We start from the raw sequence: 26750 nt of genomic DNA, 5'->3' as shown, positions 1-26750 counted from the left end.
ATTTAGTTCCCAAACTCCTAGCTAGCACCATCCTTTGGGACGCCCAGTGTTGTCTGTTGAGTTAGATGGCAAGCTTGTTGATGCAGAAACTGTCTTGTACAGAGCGCTGTCCCTCCCACCCCAGATCAGTTGGCACCTGTTAGAAAAATATGTGCTGATTGAGTCCCGGTTTGCTTGAGGGCTAGAAACTTTTATTTTTAAATTAAAGCTGAGATGGTAATCACATATATTCCAGGAGCCGAGGCTTTAAAACAAAGCCAGATATTGCGAGGCTCATGGTAAAATTGCAAGAGTTGGCAGCATTAGTTACCTTTGTGCAGATCCTCATTTTCTGGTTGGTAGCCCTTTGGGCTAGCTGGATCTTATTTTTGATTGTAATGTTTTGTATTGATTTTATTCACACACTGCCAGCCAACTGGGATGTTATAAATGTGCTAAATAAATCTCCAACCGTTTAGTGTGCAGTACAAGCTAGGATCAAGAATTGGTAGTTTTCTAAGTCCCATTATCATGCAGAATATCCAGCGCTGTGTGATTTATGCCCAACAAGCTGTAACTTAGAATAAATTGAAGACTTTTATTTTGAACTGCCACATCCCATATATTAAAATGATTATAGGGTGCTGACTAGGCAGCAGAATTTAATAAAATGAATGAGTGAATATTAGTTGCGCCTTTTGTTCAGGGTACAGCTATGTTATTTTAAAAAAAAACTGCACAAGAAGATGAGGTGCTGTCAAGTGATGGATCACAACAGAGGATTTGGGAGCAGTTGTCAGTAGTGCTCTCAGCGGTTTCTCCTTCTTCTAATAATGTTCCCCTACGTGATGAAATAACCAAAAGGAAAATCGAGATTGGGTAAAATTCCTGTTGCTGCTGCCTTTTTGTACTTTCCGATCTGAGTCACTGAACACTTATCCAGCCTGAAATGACAGACGACACAATCGACTATTGTTTGTTACGCTTAGTGTTAGTATTTTTTTTGGTGGGGAATAAAACATTTATTTATAGCATAGTAGTGCCTAAAGGCACCAACAAAGATCATTGGCCCCCAATACTAGGCACTGTACATGCATACCTTACGGGTATGTCTTCACTGTAGAATTAACCCAGGGGACTGGCACTTGGGTGTGAGTGGCCACACTGCAGAGCCAGACTCGAATATGTCCACTGAACTGTGTCCACACTGGTGCGCCACTCACCTGTGTTTGTTGCTAGGACCCCTGGGGCACATCCCAGGGTTCTTTGTGGGGCAGTAAGCTGAGCTGCTTTGATTATTTCCCAGTGAATTGTGGGAGAACTTGTCTGTCCTTTTGGCCACACCGGGGGGGGGGGGGGGGGGAGGGGGAATTGTGGGAAGGTACTGGAGGACTGTTGGCCCTTGAGTGGTTTAGCCTGAGTCCTCACTGTAGAATGGGCAGTTATCAGCCCGCCTGTAAGCAGCCATCGGACTTTAGCCTATAGACCCAGGGCTTTTGTGTGTGCATGAGAGCCAGATGAAGGGCAGTGTATGCAAGTAAGAGCCCGAGTTAACTGTGCAGTGAAGACAAGCCATCCGAGAGAGTCCTTGTCCCAAAGACCTTGCAGACTAAATTGACAAGGCAGACAAAAGGTGGGGCAAAGGAAGTATCATTATCCCTGTTTTACAGGTGAGGAAACAAGGCACAGAGGGAGTAAGTGACTTGCATGAGGTCACAGTAAATGAGGAGTACGCCCTGGATCTCGTGAGTTCTAGCCCAGTGCAGGAGCCACAAGAACTTCCTCTCAAATCACTCCTGCAGAACAGGAGCTCAGAGGGTGCCCAAATCTTGTTCAGTCAAGATCCACATTGGTGATCAATCAGAAGCCTTGTGTGTGTACATCATACACAGAAGGTGGAGCGAGGTGCAGCTGGGGGAGTTGCCCTGGCAACTCCAGTGAAGATCAAACACTACATGTGAGGCCTGTGGGTTCCCTGGGCAACACCTCCATATTAAAGATCAGGGTAGCCCTGAGTGCAAGTAGTGTGCCAAGCAAAAAGCATGAGAGGAAATTGCCCCCTTCCACACTGTCCCACTCACCTACCAATATGAGTGTTGGTGTGGACTTTCTTTGTACCTTTCCTTTAAAGCATTAAAGAAGGGGAAAAGGCTCTGAGCGCCATTTTTACTACTTTATGGTATATTGCAGTGGGTTTACCAGACCTCTAAAAGTAATCCTTTCCAGATTGGCATTACATCGACCAGAGGAATACCTACTTTCTCAAAAGATGAATGTGGTATTTGATAGGGTTTGGTAGCAAACATTCCAGTTAAAGTTGCAAGCAGTTTATTGTAACCCCTGCCTAACATTCTCTCATACTGATCCCCAGATTTTTTCTCATTTGCTGCATTCAGTAAACTCTGAGCTTTTGTTTAGAAATTTTTTTTTATCTTTTTCAGTTGTGAGATAAACAGATGTGCTGCTGCCCTGTTAACCCAGCCTTGCAAACTATTTCCAGTCAGCAGTAGCTGTGGTGAAAGGTAGGACTCCATCCCTCTCCAACCTCATTCATTTCAATGAGCTGTGTAAGCCTGAAAGCTTTATTGGAATTGTGTTGAATTCTTCATAGACAATTTTGTTCTCTTTTTCTTGAAAACAATCAAGCAATAGAATTTACAAACTATGTCAATGCTTTGTTAAAGGGGACCTGCAAAGGGGGGGAAAATCATGTTTGTGTACATTTTCCTGGTTTATGATGTATAAAGAAGGCTTGAAAGCCTTTAGATTTTTTTTCTCCCTGATTTTTTACATTAGAAATTCAGTTCTTTTCTACCTTGCAAGAATCTTTTGATCAGTAGAGAACGGGTAGTGTACTAAAGAAGTTGAAATTTAGTTAAATTAGGAAGAGGGTTTTTTAATTCAGGCTGTTTAAAAAGCTGTACACTCTGTTTTTAACACCTACTTAATGCAAATGCTTTAAAACATTGGGAGAAAATAAATTTTTGTTAAATTAAAGGGAGTCATCCAAGAAAGGCTTCCAGCAAAACAGGGAATATCAGACTTTACCTTCCTGCTATTTCTAAAGTATTAAGAAAGTAAAACATTTAAAAATCAAAACCCAAAAGTCCAAGCTTGTCTTATTTACATCATAAAGAAGCAAAACGAGGCATAACACACTTTAAAAAAAATTGCAGATAACCTGTAAGGTTGTGTACTTTAACTTGCACAATTCCTGATTAATATTGTGTTGCTCTAGAACCTTAACTTCTCTACTTTCTATCTTTAAAACAAAAGAAAAACAACCCCCCCCCCGGTTCAATCTTACTGCTGCATTGATGTTGGGTTTTTTTGCATTTAATAGATTAACAGGAACCGGCTGTAGTGTCTGAAGTAGCAGAAAGAATTAATTTCTGCAACCCCAAATATGAAGATGCTAAAACACACTCCTTAGCTATTATTTTAGACCTACCTACCTACCATTTTCCCACCAGGGGCTTCAAACTAGAATGATAAGGACACATGTGGCAGCAGCCTCTGCATTCCTGTGTTCCAACAGAATCCCATAAAGTGAGGTATCCATCTGTAATTCAAAACGTTAAGAGGGATCCAGCTGAAGCAGTGGAAGGTCCCACTTCTGGCATTTGTGCAGCAGCTGCCTGGGCATTGTGCCATACATCAGAGGCATTTTACAGTCCCTCTCAGTCCAGCCCAAAGCCTTGATTCCCTTCCCCCTTGCTATTTCAGATGCTTCAATAGAACGACCAAGCTGAGCTGTGTGAACTTTCCAGAGCGGGGATAGTGTTGTCGTTTTGGAAACATCCCACTTTTATTTTTCTGAGTTCAGGGCCCCCAGGATGCAAGTGACCCTTTTTCTTCTCCCTGTCAGTCCAAAACCCTTGGTCACTGACTAGATATTATACTTAAATGTTAATTTAAAAAAACTTTTCTAGCTCCGCTTACTCAACCGCCTTTTACTTGGAGCTAAATGATCAGTAATCAGATTATATTCAGTCCCCTTCCAAATGAAAACCATAAAAAGATTGGTAGTCCCGATCTGTCTACATTATCAATTCCTCCTCAAAGTTGTGGTGAGATCCAGTCCTTGGAGTCAGTGCCTCCTTATCAAAGCTTTTTTCCACCAACAGATATCTTCTCTGAACTTGGACTTAATTTAAATAACTTTTCACTTGGAGATGTTTTAAATGGTGGCTGGGAAGGTTTTATTAGCTGATCCCTTCATTTTCTGAGAAGTTATAAGCAGAAGCTTATATACCATCTGTTTGTCTTTTCAGAAAAATTTAAAGAAAAATAAAAATCTTGTTAGCAGAACCCTTAAGAACTTCTGTACCAGAGAGCAGCTGTTAGTGAGCATATCTGATGAGGGTCTTGCCATCAGGGAAAGATTGTCTCTTATTTTCTAATAAAATCCTCATATGGCCTTGCTTGCAAGAATATTGTAAGGAAGACAAGGAGTATTTAGAATTTGATGTATAGTGCTACTTTTTGTATTAACGCACATTGATATGAGGCCACTGCTGAGATATTTTGTTGTTGTTGTTTAAAGTGTGCTTCAGATATCTCCCCTATTTATCTGAGTTACTATACACCGAAGTGAGAAACTACTGTGATAAAATGGACATGACAGTAATGGTGTTCAAGAATATCATAAATCTAAAGGATGGAAGAAACTTTCCAGGTCACCTAGTCCAGACCCCTGCATGTAATGAGATTTCATTTACAAAAGCTGTCTAACAGCCTCTGAAACCTCTCAGTGATAGAGCATCATGGATGATTCCAATGCTTAAACTCCCAGTGGCGATGCTGCCTTAGATCTCTCCCCAGGTGGATCATTTTTCTGTCTTAACTTTGAGGGGGGAAATCTGAGAGGGCTAGATAGTTCATGTGATCAATAATAGGCAATAATAGAGTTCCCGTATCTAAGTTACTTGTTTGCATCCTGCCCCGGCTGGTAGTATCTGAAAGATAGGGCCCTCTGATGGGTTTTTGGTGGTCTGTGAGAAATGGGTTTCAGGCAAGACCTTAGTGGACGGGGGCTGCAATTCAAAAAAAACACTCACCTGCTACTTTTACACCCTTATTGGCGGTTTCAGGAGAGATGGCCCGAGTGGGCCATGGAGACTGAGCACTCTCTGTCTAATGTTCCTTCTAATGTGTTTCCTCTGTGCACAGCAAATGACTGCCATGGCTCCAGGTTAAAATCGAAGGGCTGGTCTGCACACAGTTTTTGTACCGCTGTAACTATGTTGGTTTCCTACTGTTATAGTTAGTGATATAACTGCATCCACACTAGGAGTTGTATTGGTATTATGGGAAGAAGCTATACCACTCTGTTACACCAAAAAACGATGTGAAAAATAACATTCTGAAGGTTGCCAAGGCAAGCACTCAAAAGTTAGGAAATGCCAGAATTAAGGCTGCCTGTGCAATCTTTATTCAGCCTCCTTGTACAGATGCAGTAAGATACATTCTTTAATTAAGTGACCACATACTGTTGTTGCCACAGGACCTCCTCATTCAGTGCACAGGATGGACCGGGCTTACTTAATGTGCAGCCAACTAGTAATTTGTTTTTGCCCCACTGCTCAAGGGATGGCCACATGCCTTATTTACTGCACACTATGCAGCCCCTGCTCTGAATACAGTATTAATTTCCTCACGGGCTTTGCTGTGGGGTTCATTATTATTGGTATCTGAGTGCTTCATAAATATTAAAGTATTTATTTTGACAGCACTCCGGGAGATGAGTATGTATTGTCCCCATTTTAGAGATGGGGAGCTAAGGCACAGGAAAATTAAGGACAAAAGTATCTACTAATATAGGGTGCCTAATTTGGGATGCCCAGGACCTGATTTTTCAGAGATCTGAGCATTAGATAACACTTTATATGATCAAAGCACAGGTCCCATTGACTTCAGTTGCAGCTGTGAGTGCTCAGTACTTTTGCAAATCAGACCTCATGATCTCAGGTCAGGCACCCAGAAAATGAGGAATGCACAATTAGTGACCACATGTGAAAAGTTTGGTTGAAGTGACTTGCTGAGCATCACAGAGGAACTCTATGGCAGAGACAGGATAGAATCCAGTTCTTCCGGGCAGCATTCAGCTGCTTTTACTATGGGATCATCCTTTCTGTTCCTGCAATCCCCTGCCTCATTCACTGAGCACCTTCCAACTTCTGCAGCAGATGAGGCAGGTGTCCTATAGACCAGAGTTTTTCAAACTGTGGGTCATGACCCAGTACTGGGTCACGGCATGTAAGGCCCTGGGTCACCTTGCTCTGGTCGGCACCACTGACCGGGCCGTTAAAAGTCCCGTCGGTGGTGCTGCCCAGCTAAGGCAGGCTAGTATCTACCTTTTCCGACACCGTGCTGTGGCCCGGAAGCGGCCAGCAGTGGGTCCGGCTTCTAGACAAGGGGGCCACCAGGCTCTGCGTGCTGCCCCTGCCCTGAGCACCGGCTCCACACTCCCATTGGCCAGTTTCTGGCCAATGGGAGCTGGGGGATAGGGGCAGTGCCTGCGGCTGAGAGTCGCGTGAAGCTGCTTGCGCGCCTCCGCCTAGGAGCTGGACCTGTTGCTGGCTGCTTCCCGGGCACAGCGCGGTCCGTGGTGCCAGGACAGGTGGGGAGCCTGCCTCTGCACCCCAGCTGCGCCGCTGACTGGGAGCCGCCAGAAGTAAGTCCACGCCCCAACCCCATGTCCCAATCCCCAGCCCTGAGCCCCCCCAACCCCTTTCCTGCACCCCAAACCCCTCATCCCCAGCCCCCATCCCAGAGCCTGCACCCCCAGCCCAGAGCCCTGACCCCCTCACATACCCCAACCCCCTGCCCCACCCCACAGCCCTCACCCCCGCACCCCAACCCTCTGCCCCAGCCCCGAGCCCCTCCCACATCCCAACCCCCTCATCCCCAGCTCTGTTGGGTTGCGGGCATCAACAATTTTCTTCAACTGGGTCCCCAGAAATAAAGTTTGAAAACCACTGCTATAGACAACAGCCTCCTTCACTACACAAACCTATTTCATCCCCATCCTGTACACTGAACGAAGCAGAGGTCCTGTGGAAAAAATAGTATATGAACATGTAATTAAAGAATGTATCTTAATGCATACACGTAAGGGGCCCCAATTAAGGTTGCACAGGAAGCCTTAATTCTGGTATTTCCAAAATGTTGAGTGCTTGGTTTGCAACCTTTATGTTCTTTTAGCATACTTTTTTTTTGGGTGTAATTTCCTAAGATTAAAAAAAAAACAACTGAAAAAAATATCCTTCCTCTAGCATCATATTGACACCCACATAGTTCATCAGCAGGGTTGGAACATTTAGATTCACCACACAGATCTCTGCCTCTTGAGCTAACAGAGTAACCGATAGCAGTAGTGGGTTGTCATCTTCTATGAGAATCTGTGTGAACCAGCACTAGAGGGGGATGAGATACACACTTTGGCAGGGGATTTCACAGATATTTGCTGACAGTAGAGGAAAGTTGAGACTTAGATATCTTGGGTTCCATTCCAGGCTCTGTGGGGGTGTGCACTTGTGGTCACACTCTTCTGTCCATTCTTCCTGAGTTTGCCCCCTTCTGCCCCATCCCCTCCAACCTGTCCCTGCCTCAGTCCTGTCTCTTCCTCACCCCGGGCTCCTTGTTCCAGTCCCACTTGCCTTACCTAGCCAGCTCCAGTCTCCACTCCACTCCTTGTCATCGTCCAGCAAGTACTAGTGTCCCCTCCCCATCCTAACCCCTTTCACTTTCTCTTCCCCTCTCTGCATAACCCCCCACCATTTTCACACTGTGTGTGTGTGTGTGAGAGAGAGAGAGAGAGAGAGAGAGAGAGAGAGAGAGAGTGTCCTTGAGGTCCTTCCCTACTCCCCCATCTATCACGTCTGCAGTGGCGTCAACAAGAGCAGCTGGGACAAGGGCTGTGTGTGCAATTGGATGAATTTTAAGTCTGCTATAGCATCTGACAGACTAACTACTTAGGGTATGTCTACACAACAAACCTAGGTCGACTTACAGCTACTGCGGTGGTGCATGTCCATACTACCCTCCTTGGGTCGGTAGTGCGCGTCCTCACCAGGAGCGCTTCCACCAACCTAAGAGGGGCTTTGAGGGGAGCTGAGAGCCCAGTCTGGCTGCCCCACAGGCTCCCGGCAGGCTGCCCTCTCCTCCCTGCTCCCCGTTCCCCACAGGGAGTGGGGGAAGCCTCCAGGGGCTTCTCCCCTACCCATTCCCCACTGGCGCTTCTTGCCCCACCGTTCCCCGCTGGAAGAGGAGGAAATCACGTGGGAGTTCTCTCCTATCCGTTCCCCCCGGGAGTAGGGGGAAGCTGCCCGCCTGGGGCTTCTCCCCTACCTGTTCCCTGCTGGGAGTGGGGGGAAGCTGCCCGCATGGGGCTTCTCGCCTCTGGGGAGTGGGGTCCAGCTGCCCCGGCTTCTCGGCCCCTCTTGCCCCGCCTGGGAGTTGGGCAGCCTTGTCAATTTCATGGCTCACCAAGCTGTGAAATTGACAAGGCTGCCCAGTTCCCAGGAGGGAGCAGGTGCGAGGGGCTACTCAGCTCACAGCTGGGAGCGGGGTCTGAAGCCGCGCCTGCTTCTCACCCCGGCTCCCAGTTAGGAGCGAGGTTTGAAGCCACCTGGGCTTTGGCTCCCAGCTGGGAGCGAGGGAAAGCCCCCCAGGCTTCTCACTCCGGCTCCCAGCCAGGAGCAGGGTCCAGCTGCCCAGCTCTCCAGGAGTACTGGGGGCTGGGGGGCAGCTGGGTTCTAGACAGCCAATGTAAGGAACACAGTGTCTACACAGACACTGCGTCGCCCTAACTACACCGACATAAGCCTTATGCCTCTCGTGAAGGTGGAGTTATGATGTCGGTGTAGTAGGGCACTTAGATCGGTGGGAGGAAGGCTGGAATGTAGACACTCACATAATTAGATCGACATAAGCTGCCTTATGTCGACCTAACTGTTTAGTGTAGACCAGCCCTTAGTTGTCATAACCCCAGTGTGAGGTAGGTAAGTGCTGTTACTGCAGTTTTACAGATGGAGAAACTAATGCATTGCAGATGAGGTCAACATTTTCAAATTTGGCTGTACTCCATAAAGATAATTAAAAACAAGCTAGGGAGTGCCTCAGTGAAACACCTACCAACAGAAATCGTAAAAGGAGGGAGATCTCCAGTGAAGGGTTTCTCCTTACTACCCATGTATTGTGTTAACCACTGATGTACTCCACTCTCCCCAAAATAAGTCTCATGCACCTCTTCCATGTAAAAAACCAACATGTTACACACACTCCCATTATAAAACAAAACAGCACTTGGCCTCCACTCCTGCTGCAGCAAGAGGATGGGATTTGTCCAAAGATTTTTTTCCCCGTATGCTCCTTCATCCTCTTTAAATATAAAATGCATCAGTAAAGTCTTAGGATTATCTTGTTAACTTGCCCCCAGACTCTCTGTCTGGTCCTGAACATAGTAGTGTGATCATGGCATTGAAAAGTCAGTTGCATTTGGGGTAACACAAACAATTATTTCATAGGCCTGCTTGGCTCAGAGCTCCAACTACCAAAAAACATGGTGGAAAGTACAGATACAGAAATCTGTGGCCCTAAAATGCAGCCACCTCTGGGATGGCATTAATTTTACAAAGACGTGCTGTCGTTTTAATTAATATTGATGTTGCACTAACCAACTGACAGTTTCCTGGGATTCCCTTATTAAGGATGGTACTACGATTGCTTTTCTACAGCAAACACTCTCCAGTTTCCTCTGCTGGCTTCTCGTGAACATTTGGCTGAATGTTATCTGTGTCTGCTGGCTGAAAAGTAGTTTTTTAGTTTTATTTTTTAAAATCTGGGTGTTCTTTCACCAGGCCCTTTATCATTTCGAGGTGGGTCACCCAAATCAACACTGATGTTCCATTCTGCTCTTTACCTTCTTCCCAGACGCTGTGATCTAGCTACTGCATACTTTTGCCAGAATAATTGCTTGATCCCTCCTCTTATTCCTAAATGCATTGAACAAACCTATAATTTTGACATATTTGCCTAATTCTGTGTACTTCTGTGTTCTGCTGTTCACCTAGACCTGTTCACCAGTGCTTATGCTGTAAAGAACCCATGTCTGCAGAAAGACAAAAATCCAAATGTAAATCGCACACTATGGGAGCTGAGATTAGCACGCCACAGGCCTCTAACTCTTGAACTATAGAGAAACTCTTTCAGTAAGCAATAATAACAGATCCCTTATCCTCTCTGTGGGTTCAGGCAGTAATGGAACAATGTCGTTCGCTCATATACATATAAATGCAGAGACCCAACATTAAAACATGTAATGGTAGAGGATTTAGAATTTAGGTTGCAATTTAACCTGGATTTCCTTGTCTTGTCTGTGATTTGAATCTAATTTAACAGTGCATTAATTTAGTATTTCATGGGGGTTTTTTGTAGTAAAATTTGGGGGCAGATTTTCAAAAGGACCCATCTCCTATTTAGTCTTTTAAATGAAATGGCCAGATATTCCAGAGTTCTTAGCACCAAGCAGCTTCTTTTGAGAACATGGAGTCATTTGAGCACAGGGGAGGTGAGTTCTGATCACTGCATTTAGGTGCCTAAAGGGAGCAGTTGGGTACTGAGCTCTTTTGAAAATCTGACCCTTTAAGGCAGACCTTTCTCAAATGCAGATTGGGTGTGTCTGCCATGGCTTTTCTGATCCTTCTCCATAATGTGACTGGTTCTTTGACTATTTATATATGCCGAGCCTTTCTGTCTAAGGCTACAAACCATTTTCCAGCCTCCCTTATAAAACTACAGTGTCTGTCTGACCATCTCCTTTCTTCTTTTAGACCTAAGTGCTCTCTTGTTCTCCCTCTGGTTTCCCTTTGGTATCTTAGGATGGAGTGTCCTATGCTCTCTAATATGCTTGGGCTTATGCTTTCTATTTGAGCCAAATTCCCTGTCATGTGATAGTTGCATTCTGCATTCTGACATTGGTAACAGATGCTTTCTACATAACCCACATCCCCCCCACCCTTCAGAGTCTAAAGCCTCCAGTAAAACACAGTCTCACTTGCCATAGATGGAATAGCGGAAAGATCATCAAATGTTGGAAGCTCTGGAGAGTGACTGGGGAGATGGTAAGAGTTTCCTAGGTTCTTGGAAGATAGAGGATCAGAGGATCTGTTGGTTGTGAAATGTAACTGCAACAAGTTCTTGGTGTTTAGTTAAGCTAAAAGAGAAGGGTTTTTTTTGTTTTTGTTTTTTGTTTGGTACAATGGAGAAAGAGAGAGGAAAAAAAATACACAGAGGCCTTCCAATGAGACATAAAAATTGGAATTGATACCTGCATGTCCATCTCTTCTTAGTTCTCTTTTGTGACCTTGCTAGGAAATAATTTAATATGCGCTTCTTTAGGCGTAACCAGAATTTCTGATTTTCACACAGCGTTAGTGAGGATTCCCTTAGCTCCTCTTTCCCCACCGTACTTGCCTCTCAGGAATACAAGGACATATTCTCTAGAATTGCAAAGCAGCACAATCAGAGTTTTGCTCAAAACTAATCTTGTGTTCGTGTGTGTGTGTGTGTGTGTGTGTGTGTGTCTGTCTGTCTTCAGTAATTGATCACTAGACTTTTTCCAGAAAAAAAGAATTTTTGGATTTTTACACAGTAATTTACAATTATTTTGAGTCCCAGAATCCTAGAAGACACGGACCTGTTAGGAAGAAAGGTCCTATGCTAAGGCACTGGACTGGGACCTAAGAGATATGGATTCATTTCCTGCCTCTGCCACAGGCAAATCACTGCATCTCTCTGGGCATCAGTTTCCCATCTCTAAAATGGAGATAATACTTTTCTTCTCCTGGCCTTTGTCTATCTTGTCTAGTTAGACTGTAAACTAAACACAGGGAAACATTTTTTAGTGTGCATACGTAGACAGGAAGCAAGGTCCAGTTGAGTCCGGTTTGGGTTGGGTGTTAGCCTGGGACTCAAAAGACCTGGGTTCAACTGCCTGCTCCACCATAGAGTTCCTGTGTGACCTTGGATAAGTCTCTGAGGGTTTATCTATGCCTGAAATTTGTTGTGGGTTAAATGGAGTTGCTTTACGTTAAAGGGCCTTGCGTTCATAACGTTTTTCTTGTTATGAATCGTTCGGCATTTTAACGCATGTTATTAAACCCATTTTGGAAGTGGGTTCATGGAGAGATGAGATGAGTTTACTTGCAACACATTAGTAGCTGTGGATGCAGCCGCATCCTGAAACAAGTGTTGCACATCTGCCAAGCCCTTGCACCAGCATCCCACACTGCTTTGTCAGCTACCTGGGTCATCCAGGGTGTTCTGTACTGTCCCAGGGTCATCCTGATTGGATGTCACCTCCCTGTTTAAATGCTGGCATGCCGTCATGTGCTGTCCTTTGCAACTCTGGCTTGTGGGAAGTTCATAAACCTGTGTGATATTACTGATCAGCCATGCCTTGTACTTCAGCATGGTTTCATGCTGAGGTTCCTGACTTCATTGCTCTGTGGAGAGAGCAGTGTGTACAGGCCCGTCTGAATTCTAATCACTGCGGTGCACTAACATACAAGCAGCTATTTGAATAAATGAATGAGAGGAAGTACAACCAGGACCCAAACCAGTGCCAGACGAAGGGAAAGGAGCTCCGGCTGGGTTGCAAAAGTGTGAAGGACAATAATAGGACCTCTTGGAGAGCTCGCAAGGTTTGCAACTACTGTGAAGCTCTCGACCATGTATTTTGGAGAGATCCTGCCACGGAACCATTATATTTTGTGGACTCCACCAACTAAACCCCCAGGAGAAGATTGATTCCAAAATCCAGGATCTTGTTGATCTGGTGAACCAAAAGGCAAACACAGTCCTGGGGCCCCCTGAATCACAGATGGAGGAACCACGTGAATCACGCTGGAGGCCCAAACAGTGGGGGGGACCACTTCTGATAAGTACTGTGCGATATAATACAGCTGTATGGGGGGTTTAAAACAACTTTTTTTCTGGGTACTGTCAGGGTGCTATTATATTGGTCTCTCCGCCACCTGGGCTTTTATCCTCTCCCCACGTGTTGCTCAAATGGCAGCCACTCCAGAGAGTGTACAAACTCTCCATCCCTCTCCCCCCCCCAATATGCAAACACACAACCACTGCTTAAGTTTTCTGTGTCGTCCCCCAACCTCCTACCATGATGTTTGTTATTCTCTCTCCCGCCTGGTAATCACCTCTATTGATTCCCCTCACCCCAGCCAGGGTGGTGGCATTGGGTCGGTTAACAAGATGGTTTGAAGGAAAGGCACTTTTATTGTAGTGGCAGTTACAGAAAAGAAAAGGCACTGGAAGTCATGTTATGCAAACTTAAAAATATATATATTTTCAGGCCCTTTAAGGAATTCAGCCATCCTTGGGTTTCTGCAGAACTCTATCTATTTTGCAGTGTGCTATATGCTGATCTGCACGTGTTAAAAAAGAGAATTTATGGCAAAGGTAGTGCTCCTAATGTGCCATGGAGATTGCACGGCCCATATAGCTTGTGGTCCCCTTCCATTCCTCCACCAGCTCTGAGGACACCATCTTGGCAAACAGTGGCACAGCATTTTTGAACAGAATCCTTCTCTGCCTTATAGGGAGAGGGCAGAGGATAACGTTCAACAAAGTAAGGACAGCCTATGGAAGTGCACATGGAATTACTAGCTGGCCACCTCACCCGCCTACTCCCAATCCCCAGATCAGTCTGCAGAGGTACATGCAGTTGTTAGCCTGTCTCTGCTGCAGTCTTTACATAGTTCCTGCCACCCCAACACCCACAGCCCACTTGGCATTTATTACTCCCTTCCCCAAGTTGCCACAACAACCACCAGGGGTCAGCCCCCTCCCACCGCAGTCCCAGGGGTCCTACAAAAACAGGGAAGATTGTGGAAATGTCTTACCATTGCCAAGCTTACTGAAGACAGAGAAGAGCCTCTGGGAATGGAATTCCAAAACTGTGGTAAAAGCAACATTTTCTCTCAGTTGGCAAGGACACTACAATTTGGACAACAATTCATTGTCCTTTTTCTCTCTTCATAGCAGCTGACCCCTTGTGGCGACCAAGGACAAGCAGTACTAACGTTGAGTGAATATCTGTTCAGTCAATGTAGGAGGAAAAGGAGCTCAAGCAATGACACGTTCAAAGAACTCTTGTTCACGTCCCAAGAGATGGATGAACGGAAGGAAGGGTTCCTGAAGTGTGGCAAAGAAGAGAGAGAACAGGACAGGGAAAGGATGAGGTCTTCATAGATGCAGCTTCTGGAGATGATGGAGAGGTAACCAACCCTCCTGGAGAAGATGGTGACTCTGGTCAGGGACTGTGCCAAGCCAATGAATCTGTGGCAGATACAGTGTGTTCCAGAGCAAGGAGGTAACAGTGCCCAGAAACAGGGCCTTTTCTAGGCATTCTATGCTACAGAACAAAAAATTGTGGATAATGAGTGATCCCCTTAGCTCCCTCACCCACATGGGCGATGCTCTTCTATCAAAACCCCATGTCCCAAGATGCAGAGAACATTTTTGAGCTCCCTACATGCAGTAATTTGTGACTTTGAAAGCACAAACTTTTCTGCACAGTTCACTTTTTTATGTTTTAATTAGCTTTATCTTTGCACATTCTTATGCATATACAATAATGTTTTTACTGTTCCCCATGTTTAAATTGCTGCATTCACTGTTATTTATTAAAAATTAATTGAAAATGGCTTTGCATTCATGCTTCTGAATCTTTAACAATTCATTAAAATGCCCTTGCTGTCATAAAACCCACACATGCACTAAAATATAATCCTCACATACACTGTACTAAAATCTCCACATGAAGCATGATAAAAGCTTTGCAGTCCTGAATAAAATCTTTTGCAAAAGTCTATATGTCACAAGTGGCCCTTCTCCTGAGAGAATGAGCACAATGCATCCCTGACTCTGTATCATGAGTAGTTGTAGCATTACAGAAAGCCCACTCTCTAGCTTTTCAAAGTGTTCAGCAAGTCTGCCAGCCTCCTCCTCCGATCCATCCACAGGGCTCTCCCCCCTGCTCTCACAAAGGTTGTGCAAAACACAGCAAGCAACTATCATAAGTTTCAGGTATTTCTCATCATCTTCCAGCCTCAACATCAGGCTCCTCCATCCTCTTTTCATTCTTTCAAATTCTTTTCTTTTCATTCTTTCCACTGTCATTCTGCAGTATATTCAGTCAGGGTATAGCCAGACGGGTCCTTTCCCCATCCCAGTGTCCAGTAAAAAGCTTCATAGCAGAGGATAAAGCTGGGTCTCCCAGAGTGACTGGAGGAATGGCAACTCCATCAATATACATAGAGAACATGGGAGCAAATGTTTCATTCCTCAGTGCAGAAAACAGTCCAGAGTTTCTAAGAACATGGTGTAATGGACATTTCCAGACAACTTCACATTAATGTTGCTGAATCTTCCATGGTAATGGACCAGGCCTCGCAGAACCATGGAGAAATACCTTTTCCTGTCAATGAAGTCTGACGCTTTCGGGTGCGAGCAGAGAATAGGCACGTGGGTCCCATCAATGGCTGCAATGCCATTTGGTAATCCCAGTCATGCAAATCCATCAGTAACCTCCTATGCATTGCCCAGCCCTGCTGGTTAATCTACCAACACCACACGGATTGGCTACTGACCAGTAGCAGTTGGGGGTGGCAAGCTTCTGGATAGCAACAGCTATGTTGTTCTTCGTGCTTCAGGGTGCTCTCAAGTTGGCGTTCTGTTGCTGCAGCTCTATGGCGAGTTCCACACAGATTCCTAGGAAAGCAGCTATGGACATACTGAAGTTCTGCTGCCTGTGCCGGTCATCCCAGGTCTGCAGCTCTCTCCTGTTCCACCAGTCAGTGCTAGTTGGCTAAGCCCCGAAGTGGCCCTCCATCTATTGAAGCTACTCCCAGGAGAAGATACAGCAGAAGTGTCGATTTCAGCCTCCTCCAGCTCTCGTTCCCTTATTACGCAGGTTCTGAAGTTATTGCATTGGATTTAGATCTGCTTGCGGTAACCTGTTTATATTCACCTCCGTAAGAGTCGCAGCACTCACAGGCTTTTCCTCCATGCTGCCCGAGAGTGCTTGGAAAATGGCTCTGTCTCGCAAAAGCCATATAGATGATGGGGTGAAACAAGAGGAATCATGGGCATTATGTAGTTTGACCTAATGCTCCATAATTCCTTTGCCGTCCAATAGGTATTCCGCAGTGTGAAAAATCCCAGAATGCATACAGCACACTGTGGAGCTATGCACCATGGGACGTCTGGCCAGAATTCTTAGTGCTTATTTCAGGGTGTCACTGTGGCCTCAAAGATATGAGGAGACAATAGTATAATTGCGGGATAACAAAGCAGTGTATACACACTGCTCATGCAACAGTTGTGGTCACTTAATGGGGATACACAAAGCTCACAACTGGTTTCAATGCAGACATGCATTTTTAGATGCTTTGTCCCTCAGCTTCTGTTCTATAGAATAGGGATAATAGCACTTATCTACCTCACAAGAGAGTATTGAGGAGAAATACATTTAAGATTGTGAAGTGATCAGATACTACAATAGTGGGGGCCAGATAGGTGCCTAAAGTATGTTGATATGCTCAGAATCTAGCACAATGAGGCACTGGTCTCGGGTGCGATCCTATACAAATAATAATAACCCCTAATCCTTTCCCCTCCCTCTCACTCAGGGGCTAGTGCAGAATTACTTGTTAAATATACATTTTAGAGTTTTATCTATTGTAGCTTTAAATGTCTCAAGGAATTATCATCCACTCCTATTTCACAATCTACTAGATCTCACTATTTCTGGGTATTGATTTTACTTTTCCCTCATGAGTTTCCTCCCATTTCTTAGCTGTGTACCCCCTAGCCAGTTGGCTCTAGACATTTATATTGTACCCGTCACCATGGTTTCTAAACACCTACAACCCCCCAGAACAGCTTTTCCTCGTCTGGGTTTACTTTCTTGTTGCAAAACCCCCACAATCTTTATGGTGTAAGTGTTCTTACTTTGCAAGAATCTATCGTATGTTTTCTCCCCTGTCTTTTAAAATAATTGAAAATCAAACCAGCATTTTTGAAGGCCAAAAATGGCGTATTTGGTTTGACTTGGTCTCCAAGACACGAGGCAAGGTTTTTTTATTACGAAACTCCACATTTTGATAACTCTGAGGAGGATGAGTAATAAACAAATGTGGGACTTAACTGAAGAATAAATACTGCTGCAGAACATCTCATGAGAAACAAATCACTGGGGAAAATATCTCTGGGGCTTTTAATTTCTTTATGCCTACTGTTCCGGCTGGCTGCAGGCAGTAAAATACTGTAAATCCATCATTGCATATACACTTATACTATAACCTGAATGTGGTGAGAATGCACAAATGTGTGGGGGGACATTCTAAATTTTAAAGTAATCCACAGCAAATAGCACTGGACCAGGGTTATTTTCTTTAACCTCGGAAATGTTCATGTTTGCTGACTCGTGGGTTGAATTTTGTCTCCCCTCCTAGAATAAATTGTGTAGGGAGAGTACCTGCTTATATTTTCTTGGCTGCAGTTTTGGCTTCCAGTTTAAGGGGAAAAGATTCTGGGCTCTGAATGGGATGTTTAAGGTCAAAATCATTTAAAAAGAAAGTGGTACCTGTGTGTAAATGAGTGGTGTCCCCACCCTGCTCCTTACACAGCACACACAAAGGATATTGTCTACATCCTTTTCTTGGGGTTTTTTCCTTGATTATAAATTAAAATAACAAAACCCTAAGGCAGAACTCTAGTTGCAAATATGAGCCTTAGTCCCTAAACTTCCTCCTGTGCAGGCTGATTAGGGTTTCCCCAGCAGAGTCTCCTGTCCCTTCCTCCAGCTACTTTTTGCCTCAGAAGCCTTGCTGTTGATAACAACATTGATTCATCCCTACCTGTGTTAGCAATGGAAGGCGGGGGAGGGGGGGAGTACTGCTATAGGTGGACCTACTCTAAACAGTGTTGGAAGCTGATGGCACTTTAAAAACCTGCAGCCCTTTCTACATTAGGGCTCCTGATGTCGCTAGCAGCAGTGTTATCAGCAATGGGATTTTTTGGCAAACTTTCTCTAGCATAGCAAAGGCTAGAGAGGTTCTTGGATGTTATTCCTGAGTGGATCTAATGAGACTCCCCTAATCATGCTGCTGCCACAGTGAGCTGGCAGAATAGCTCTGCATCTCTATAAAGGGTGATGGAGCCTGACATCCAGTTAGACAGCTACTAAACACTTACAAGCATTAAAACATATTTTAAAAAATCGAAATCACGAAAAATCCAATTTTGTGCTGCCCGTATACACTTTGCACTCCACCGCTGTGAAATGCTTGGACAATGGAACGAATCAGCAGGGTTTTTTTTTATTCTAACACATTAAATGTGGTGGTGTTGTGTCTGGGTTTCCAACAGTGAGGGCTGTAAACAAGTAGCTTCCTCCTGGTCACCCCCTTGTGGTCTTGGGGCAGCCCGACAAGTGGCCCCTTACCTTAGTTTCTCTCTTGGGTCCCCAGGAACTCCATATGAGTTTATCTTCTAGTCCAGTGTTTCTCAGCCTTTTTGATACCAGGGTCTGGCTTGCTGCCTTCCTAAACTGTGTCAGGGAGATCTCAGGGACCAGCCAGGAGGCTGCCACGGACTGGCACTGGTCCATGGACTGATCATTGAGAAACACTGCTCTAGTCCATCAACATAATTTATCAAATAATCCATACCAAACGTCCCAAAATATAGTCCGTATCATTCCCCAGTGCACGTGGTCTTTAAAACCTGGCTTCGTTCTCACCATACCCGTGTCTTCTGCCACACCTTCATCTCTCTGCCAGGACAGCTGCCCCAGCCCTTCTGTCTGGAGTGCAGCCCCGCTCTTCCCAGCGGGAACTCCCAACGCCTCTTTGCTGGGAGCATCCTTGCCAGGAAGCCTCACTCTCTCCCCCAGGCCCTCTCACTGTTCCTCGGGGTCCAGCTATGCAGCAAGGAGACATCAGCGGTTAAGCCTCTCTGCGGCTCCCTCTTCCTTCAGCCCCTTTGGGCCCTTGGCTCCGGCTCTCTGGTGTAGGGCCAGCAGGCATCTCGCTCTGCTGCTCCTCCTGCCTTCAGCCCTCTCCCAGGATCCACCTTCTGGGTCTGGTAGCTCTCCTCTCGTGCCCTTCTCCTGACTGACCTTTTATAGCCCCCCAGGATCTGCCCTGCCCTGCTCTCTTAAATGGCCCAACTGGGAGCCCTTGGACTGGAACAGGAGCGCTGAGCCCAGTTTCATTTATTGGGGAAATTACCCTGTTACATTCATTTGGGGCTTTCATGCCTTTTCAAACAAAGCCGAAGCATTGGGCCTTCATTGTCCCTTTTAAGAAATACAAAGCATGGAAAACAACAGGTACAGAAGCATGTGAAATCAGGCTTAGGGTATGTCTTCACTACCCGGCGATCCGGGGGGTAGCAATCGGTCTATCGGGGATCGACTTACCGCGTCTAGTGAAGACGCGGTAAAATCGATCCCTGATCGCTCTGCCGTCGACTCCGGAAATCCACCTCGGCAAGAGGCGGCAGCGGAGTCGGCGGCAGCGCGGCAGCGGTCGGCTTTCCCCCATCCTCACCGCCAGGTAAGCCGACCTAAAATACGCAACTTCAGCTACGGTATTCACGTAGCTGAAGTTGCGTATCTTAGGTCGGACCCCCGCTGTAGTGTAGACCTAGCCTTAGAAACGCGCACCGATCTTGTATGCATAAAAGCTGTTCATTGTAGACCCAAATGAACATAGGTCCATTTCCAGTTTTTTATATTCTAACTAGGAGAGATTTATGTAATGTTTGCTGATAGCTACTGTAATGAGTCCTTTAGCCCTTTTCATCTTCAAAGCAAGTGAGAAATATTTATTAAGGATGGGGAAACCAAGACCCCACTAGATTATGCCTTTTGCTGTTCTTACAGGGCTAGCTGTTACCTGTGTTCCCTTCTTGATCTCTCTGAGTACATCTCCTCAGATGTCAGGCCTCATGCCTTTACCTATCCAGCAATGGAAATTCAGTTATCCCACTCTGAGTCTGGGACCTGGGCTGCAGTACTCTATGTATTAACTGTCCTTACCTAGCAGGTTGTCACCCATGGTCCCTTTGGGAGTCTGTGACCAGTGATGGAGAGAGTGACCAGGCAGACTTCTTAAACCAAACTTTGGTTTATTTACCACAAAGCATAAGAGAAGATGGATTTTAAAACAACACTTCACACAGCTCTACCCTGATGATAACCTAGGCAGTCTTCATTTCTTCAGACACCCCTGCAGGGTGCTGTGTTTCAGGGTGGTTCCCTCTGAACAAATCTTCCCTCTCTCTTGAGAGAGTCCACTTTTAAACTATTGTATTCCCTTTGATCTGTGTGTGTGCAGGTCTTCCCCTGTCCTTGCATTGTTTCTTAACAGCACTCAAGTGTTCACAGAGAAGTGGCTTATCTTGAGCCATTTTGTTTCTTTCCTGCTTGTTTTTCCTTATTAAACTAAACCAATACATTCATCCAGCAAACATTCCAATAATCAGGTCAACATACAGTATTCATAAATTATTACAGAGCAGCTCCAATTCCGTCACAACATTCTGTTAGATTGCTGTTAATAGAGCATTTAAGTTGGGGCCTAAAGAACACGTAGGGAAATTCAATAACAATGAATTGTCCATTGTACAATTCTTCACATGCATTCCCTATTCCCCCTGGAGTCCCTGCTGAGCCTGCATTCTCTGTCACCCCTGCCGTCCCTGGCCCCTTTGCTCAGCACCAGCAGTGCATGACACAACTGGAACTTCCTCAGACACGCAGCCTGCTCTTTGTCTTTCATTTTATTAACTCCTGCCAACTTTAATCCTTTGCTTTCAACTTACTCTGCCTGTGGTTCCACTGCCTTATTCATTGCAGCTAGTTTAACTATTAATTGCCACATTGATTACTTGGCATCATTGCTGTATTGCTGCTTACCATTAACTGCCTTATTGATTTCTCACCTCACCATGCTTCCTGCTCTCTACCTTTGCTCTCTCCTCACGACTGGTAACATGTACCCCAGACCTGACCGCATCATCTTTCCCCCCACCCTGTTCCATGCAGCACGGCCTGTCTTCTGAGTGACCTCCCTCCCATTGCTATAGTAATACACATAATAAATAGAAATGTCTAGAGGTCTCAGTGAGGCCCCAATCTGACTGTGCTAGGCACTGTACAAACATGTAGGAAATGTCTTCCCTCTTCCTGCTCTCCCTCTTTCTCTCCCCTTGCCTGGCTTACTGAACCTTAAGTCACCCCCAGTGACCTAGCCTCTGTTTCTGCCCTCTCCTATCACAGCCTTTCCTTCTCTCCTCCTGTGATGTGGCAGCAGTGTTTGCTTCTCACTCCCTTGCTCTGTTCACTTTAGCCTGTGTCTCCCTGTCGCTCTTTTTCTCTAGGCATTTATGCCATCTGTCTCTTCCTTCCCCTATTGTGTTGTTATCCTCTCTTTATCCCCCTGCTCCCCACAATCTTCCATCTCCACTTCCAAGAGTTGGTTGCTTGTTTTCCTCTTGCTCCCGACCAGCACTCACCTTTCAGTCTTCACTCATGTTCGTAAGCCCTTTACTTTTCCTACCTCTCTCTAACATCCCCATTCACACTACTGGCGTGGATCGACTCGCCACACAGGCCACTCGCTTCCCTTGATCTTCATTAGGCTTTGCTGCTCCTTACTCATAGGAAAGAACTGACTGAAAATTTACATGTGATACGAAAGCTTGGAAACAGTGGCCATGAGCTCCTTCAGCTCAGCCATACCAGTGCAAAGGAGTTAGATTTCAGGGATGTTAGAAATCTAGTATGTAAGGTGCAGTTGGGTGTAAGTATTACAATCCCCCAGCATGGAGAAAGCTGAAAAATTCTAGAATACACTGATTTAAGAGGCTGTAGACAACACTTACTCTGAAAAAGAAAAATGCAAGAAATAAGAAGCAGTCATTCTGGTTGCATGAGGGGCTGTTCAAAGATCTGAAATGATACAACCCAACCCCCCCCAATCGTCCTGTAGTGGAAGTGGAAAAGGAGGCAGACAATCAAGCAGGAATATTTAGGTAAGGCATGCTGGAAAAAGGTAAGGGCTCTAAGAGACAAATGAATGTATAGTAGCCCAAGGGGTTAAGAAGGCTTTTAAAAGCCATCAGATGAAAAAACAGTATGAGGGAGAAAGAAGATCCATTAATACCCGAAGAGATTAAACTGAGCGAGAAGCAGTGAAGTTACTAAACGCTCTTTCTTCTTGTAGTTTTAAAAAATAAAAAACTGTGAATGATTAGTGTGGAAGGCAGACTGTTATCATTGCTGTTAATAACAGACAGGTAAGGGGGAATACATGGAAAAAGTGGACATGGTAGCTAAGCTGCCCCAGATGCCACATACTCCAAAGGGTACTCTAGAATTTAGCTAACATTTTTACTGTACCACTGTTGCTGGGAAAAAAATGGACAATGGGAGAGGAATTGAAAGGCTGAATGATAGCAAATACAGTGTTGACCTTTAAAGGGAGAGCAGAGTGAGCCTAGCAATTACTGTGCTGAAAGTATAACTGCTAGTAAAATAATGTACCAAATAATAAAAAACATGGGGGGAGGAGGGGAAGAGGGACCTGTAAGAAGCTATAGGGCAACAGACCCATAAGCAATAGCAACATGAGTTCATCAAAAATAAATCTCACCAGAAAATGTTATTGCTCTTTTGATAGAATTACAAAATTAATGGATGTAGGCAATGGAGAGGAAAGAAGATACATATTTGGAGTCTAACCTGAAAATTAATTGAAATTGGCTTGGGTCGGAATAGTATCAGGTGGATTGAAAACTGGATAAGAGACAGTAAACAAACGTTAATGATGAGCAGCAATGGATCAGAGTGCTGGATGGAGCCAGGGGGCTCAATAGTTGGACTGGTCTTATTTAACATCTTCATTAATGATCTGAAAGAGGGAGTAAACAGCACACTAATGACATTTGAAGATAAATTGGGAGTTGTGAACCTCAGGGAGGGAAGAGTAATAATACAAAGGGACCTAGCAGGATTAGAAACAGGGGAAGGAAATAAAATTAGATTCAGCTAGGAAAACTAATACATCTGGGACAAAGTAATCCAAAGTGCATTTACTAAACGGGAGAGAGAAATGTGGGAATCTGCTGAAAGAGGCCTATCAAATCTAACTGCTGTGGTGCTGAAGAACTGCTTCTGTATGGCTGCTCCCAACCTTGTTAACCCCATTGGAGCTTGAACCAATGTTAGCCACAGTGGGACTTGTTTACAGAAATTCTCTAGCATAGACAACGCTTTGTCATGCTTTCTAAAAGTTTTGTCTTACCTATGTCAGCAGCTAAACTATTTAACAGCATTTCAGAGGCAGTGGCAGGACCCCAGTTGTCAAGGCTGTATCCCCACTTTGAACTTTAGGGTACAAATGTAGGGGCCTGCATGAAAACTTCTAAGCTTATCTACCAGCTTAGCTTTGGTCCGCTGCCACCATCACAAGAATTCCCTCCCTGGGAAGCCTTGAGAAACCTTTCACCAATTCCCTGGTGAACACAGATCCAAACCCCCTTGGATCTTAAAACAAGGAGAAATTAACCATCCCCCCTCCTTCCTCCCACCCTCCTTTCACCAACTCCTGGTGAATGCAGATCCAAACCCCCTTGGATCTTAAAACAAGGAGAAATCAATCTGGTTCTTAAAAAAGAAGGCTTTTAATTAAAGAAAAAGGTAAAAATCATCTCTGTAAAATCAGTATGGAGAATACTTTACAGGGTAATCAAACTTAAAGAGCTCAGAGGACCCCCCTCTGTCTTAGGTTCAAAGTACAGCAAAACAAAGATAAACACTCTGGTAAAAGGTACATTTAGAAGTTGAGAAAACAAAGTAAATCTAAGACGCCTTGCCTGTCTTTTTACTTACAAGTTTGAAATAGGAGAGACTTGTTTAGAAAGATGGGGAGAACCTGGATTGATGTCTGGTCCCTCTCAGTCCCAAGAGAGAACCACCCCTTAAAACAAAGAGCACACACAAAAGCCTTTCCCCCCCCCCAAGATTTGAAAGTATCTTGCCCCCTTATTGGTCCTTCGGGTCAGGTGTCAGCCAGGTTACCCGAGCCTCTTAACCCTTTACAGGTAAAAGGATTTGGAGTCTCTGTACACAGAGAGCTGTTACCCTTCCCTTTATAGTTATGACACCAGTATTGAACCCAGCCCCGCTAGGTCCATAGATGGCAACCCTACTTACTGCACCCGCAGTGGTGCACTGAACCAGTACCTCTGACCGGCCTACTGCAGCCTTGTCCTAGGTCCCTGATTGGTTGGACAGGCAGCAATCTTATTGGATACCTGGACTACCTCAATATAAGAGGAAGTTGTCTGAGCAACAGGCCATGCCCACTTGTTGCTGCCTGATTTGACCCTGACCTGGTGCCTTACCTGACCTTGCTTACCTGTGCCACCAACCCGCCTGCTTGGATTGGATCTCCTGGTTACAGAGCTCCTCCACCCTATGAGAACTCCAGCCGTTGCCCTGGAATGGCTCTAATACCGATTGACCTCTTGGTTACCAGACCACTCGCATATCACTTGACTGAGGCACTGGACTGCCCCGAGCCCACTTCCGTCACTGGGCATTACAGGCAGCTAGCAGAACCTGTTGTTGACAGTCACTGTCAGCAAGGGTCCATCTTCAAGTATACCTATAAGGTTTGCTCTACACTAGGGGTTCTCAACTTGGGGGTCATTAAGAGGTTGTTGGGGTTGTGAACACTCTTTCCCATATTGATAAATGGGAGGAACGATCTCAGGATGGTCCCGGTGCAGAGAAGGTGGCACGGTATGGAAAAGAGTGGGAAACCCTGATTTCCTCTAGGGAACTGAACCGTTGCTGAAAATGGGTTTCAGTAATGGGATCATTGGCCCCCAGTATTGAAAATAGCATAGTAGACTGATACAAAGCTGTTGTACTACAGATTGGAAAACATGTTCTCACTACCACTTCCGAAAGCATGACTGAAAGATAGTGGACCCTCCACAAACTGTACTAACGCTTGGTTCTTCACTAGCAAATGCCATCTAAAATTTCCCTTTGTTGTTACTGGCTCAACTCCACAGGTAAGAGCAATGGTGGGTGCTCTGGTGCAGACAAGGCACCGGCGTTCTAAACACCATGAGTAAAATCTTGGCCCCACTGAAGTCAATGGGAGTTGTGTAGACCTGCTCTAAGCAGGATTAGATAAATGGAACGTAAACTATATGATTATTTGTATTGTGGCATTGCCTAGGAGCCCCGGTTAAGCATCAGGATCCCAGTGTGCTAGGGGCTGTACAAACACAAAACAAAAAGACAGTCCCTGCACCAAAGAGCTTACAGTCTGAGTAAAGATAGGTGGCTGCCTGGAGCTCTGTCTACACTGGCACTCCGAAAGTGCACCCCCCGACGGAGCCAAACAGTCAGTAGCCAGAGTCAGAAATTTGTGGCCAAAAAGCACAGTGTAAACGTCCCACAGTTGTGCTTGGTAAGGAAAATGGTTTTGTCTGGTCTGTGCTAGTGCTTAAACTGTTTTCAGTACCAGATTCATAGGGTAAATAAGGCTCTAATGCTGTTTCAGCTCTTTAGTTTTGTTTTCCAATTTCATGTTTCTTTGTATGTTGTTTGGATGTATGTTTAAAATATAAAAAGCCTATTCCATGTGTTGTTTGCAGCTATGTGCAGTAGCAATTCCAGGGGAAGTGCAGGCCATATCAGAAGGGTCTCACATAGCTGAATTTTAAAATCTGAACTCTGAAAATGATTGGGTCAGAACAGCTGCGTAGATCTCCAAAACTAGCTCTGTCCCCATCTTTGCCTGCCCACACCTCCCTTAGCATCCTATTTGCACTAAGGCTATGGGTACACTGGAGAGTTTTCAGTGATGCAGCTGCACCAGGGTAGCGCTGCTGGTGCAGACGCTAAGCCGATGGGAGAGAGCTCTCCCATCAACTTAATTACTCCAGCCCCCGTGAGCGGCGGTAGCTATGTCAGCAAGAAGCTCTCCCGCCAACATAGCGCTGTCCACACTGGCACTTAAATCAGCATAAATTATGTCGCTCAGGGGAATGGCCTATTCACATCCCTGAGCAACATAACTTATGTTGACTTAAGCCACTTCGGCTACCAACTTAGTGCAATTCTCTCCAAAGCCATTTAACACAACTCTCTGCCTTGGCTGCAAAGAGCTTGCTCTGAATTCCTTTCCTGCTTCACCTCCCAGTCCCTGCAGAGCTCCCAGCTTGGGATGCAAATCAGGATGCTCCACATGGAAGCCCATTCCAATCACAGGAATATTTTCCCACCATTCCAGAAAAGTAACTAAAAATATTTATTCTTGCTGTGTGTGAAAACAAAAATAACAAAAATTCTGGCTATTCCCTCAGCCTTTCAAATAATAGTTTAAAAAGACCTGGCTTCTTTATAGTCGTAACCTGCAAATTTCCCTCCAGATTGGCACAGTTGCTTTCATCTGGACTTCTACAACTGTGATAGCCAGAGGCATTTTTTGTACGTGCATGCTGTCAGTAAACAAGCCATCATGACCTCACTTTTTATTAGGGTTACATGCTGTTTGCTCCTGGAGTTGCACATGCAGACATGCATAACACTTTCAAAACTGGATGCACATAATATGCAGGAGAACAACTGCAATTGTGTTCTGCACTGGTCAAAA

General features: G+C 45.2%; 1 protein-coding gene across 2 annotated transcripts in view; it reads left to right on the top strand.

Moving 5' to 3' along the window:
- Nucleotides 1-26750, top strand: part of TSPAN9 (tetraspanin 9) — a 267952-nt gene that overhangs the window by 74508 nt on the left and 166694 nt on the right. The window contains exon 2 of one of the 2 annotated variants that reach the window (XM_026652246.2): nucleotides 2421-2501. The exons of the other annotated variant lie outside the window; for it this stretch is intronic. The gene's annotated coding sequence lies outside the window, so the exon portion shown is untranslated. The remainder of the gene's footprint in view (nucleotides 1-2420; nucleotides 2502-26750) is intronic. 2 annotated transcript variants of the gene reach the window in all.

Source organism: Terrapene carolina, unplaced genomic scaffold (assembly GCF_002925995.2).
Source record: "Terrapene carolina triunguis isolate 2854851 unplaced genomic scaffold, T_m_triunguis-2.0 Scaffold112, whole genome shotgun sequence".
NCBI classification, from domain to species: domain Eukaryota; kingdom Metazoa; phylum Chordata; order Testudines; family Emydidae; genus Terrapene; species Terrapene triunguis.
This window is presented reverse-complemented; position numbering and strand designations above follow the sequence as displayed.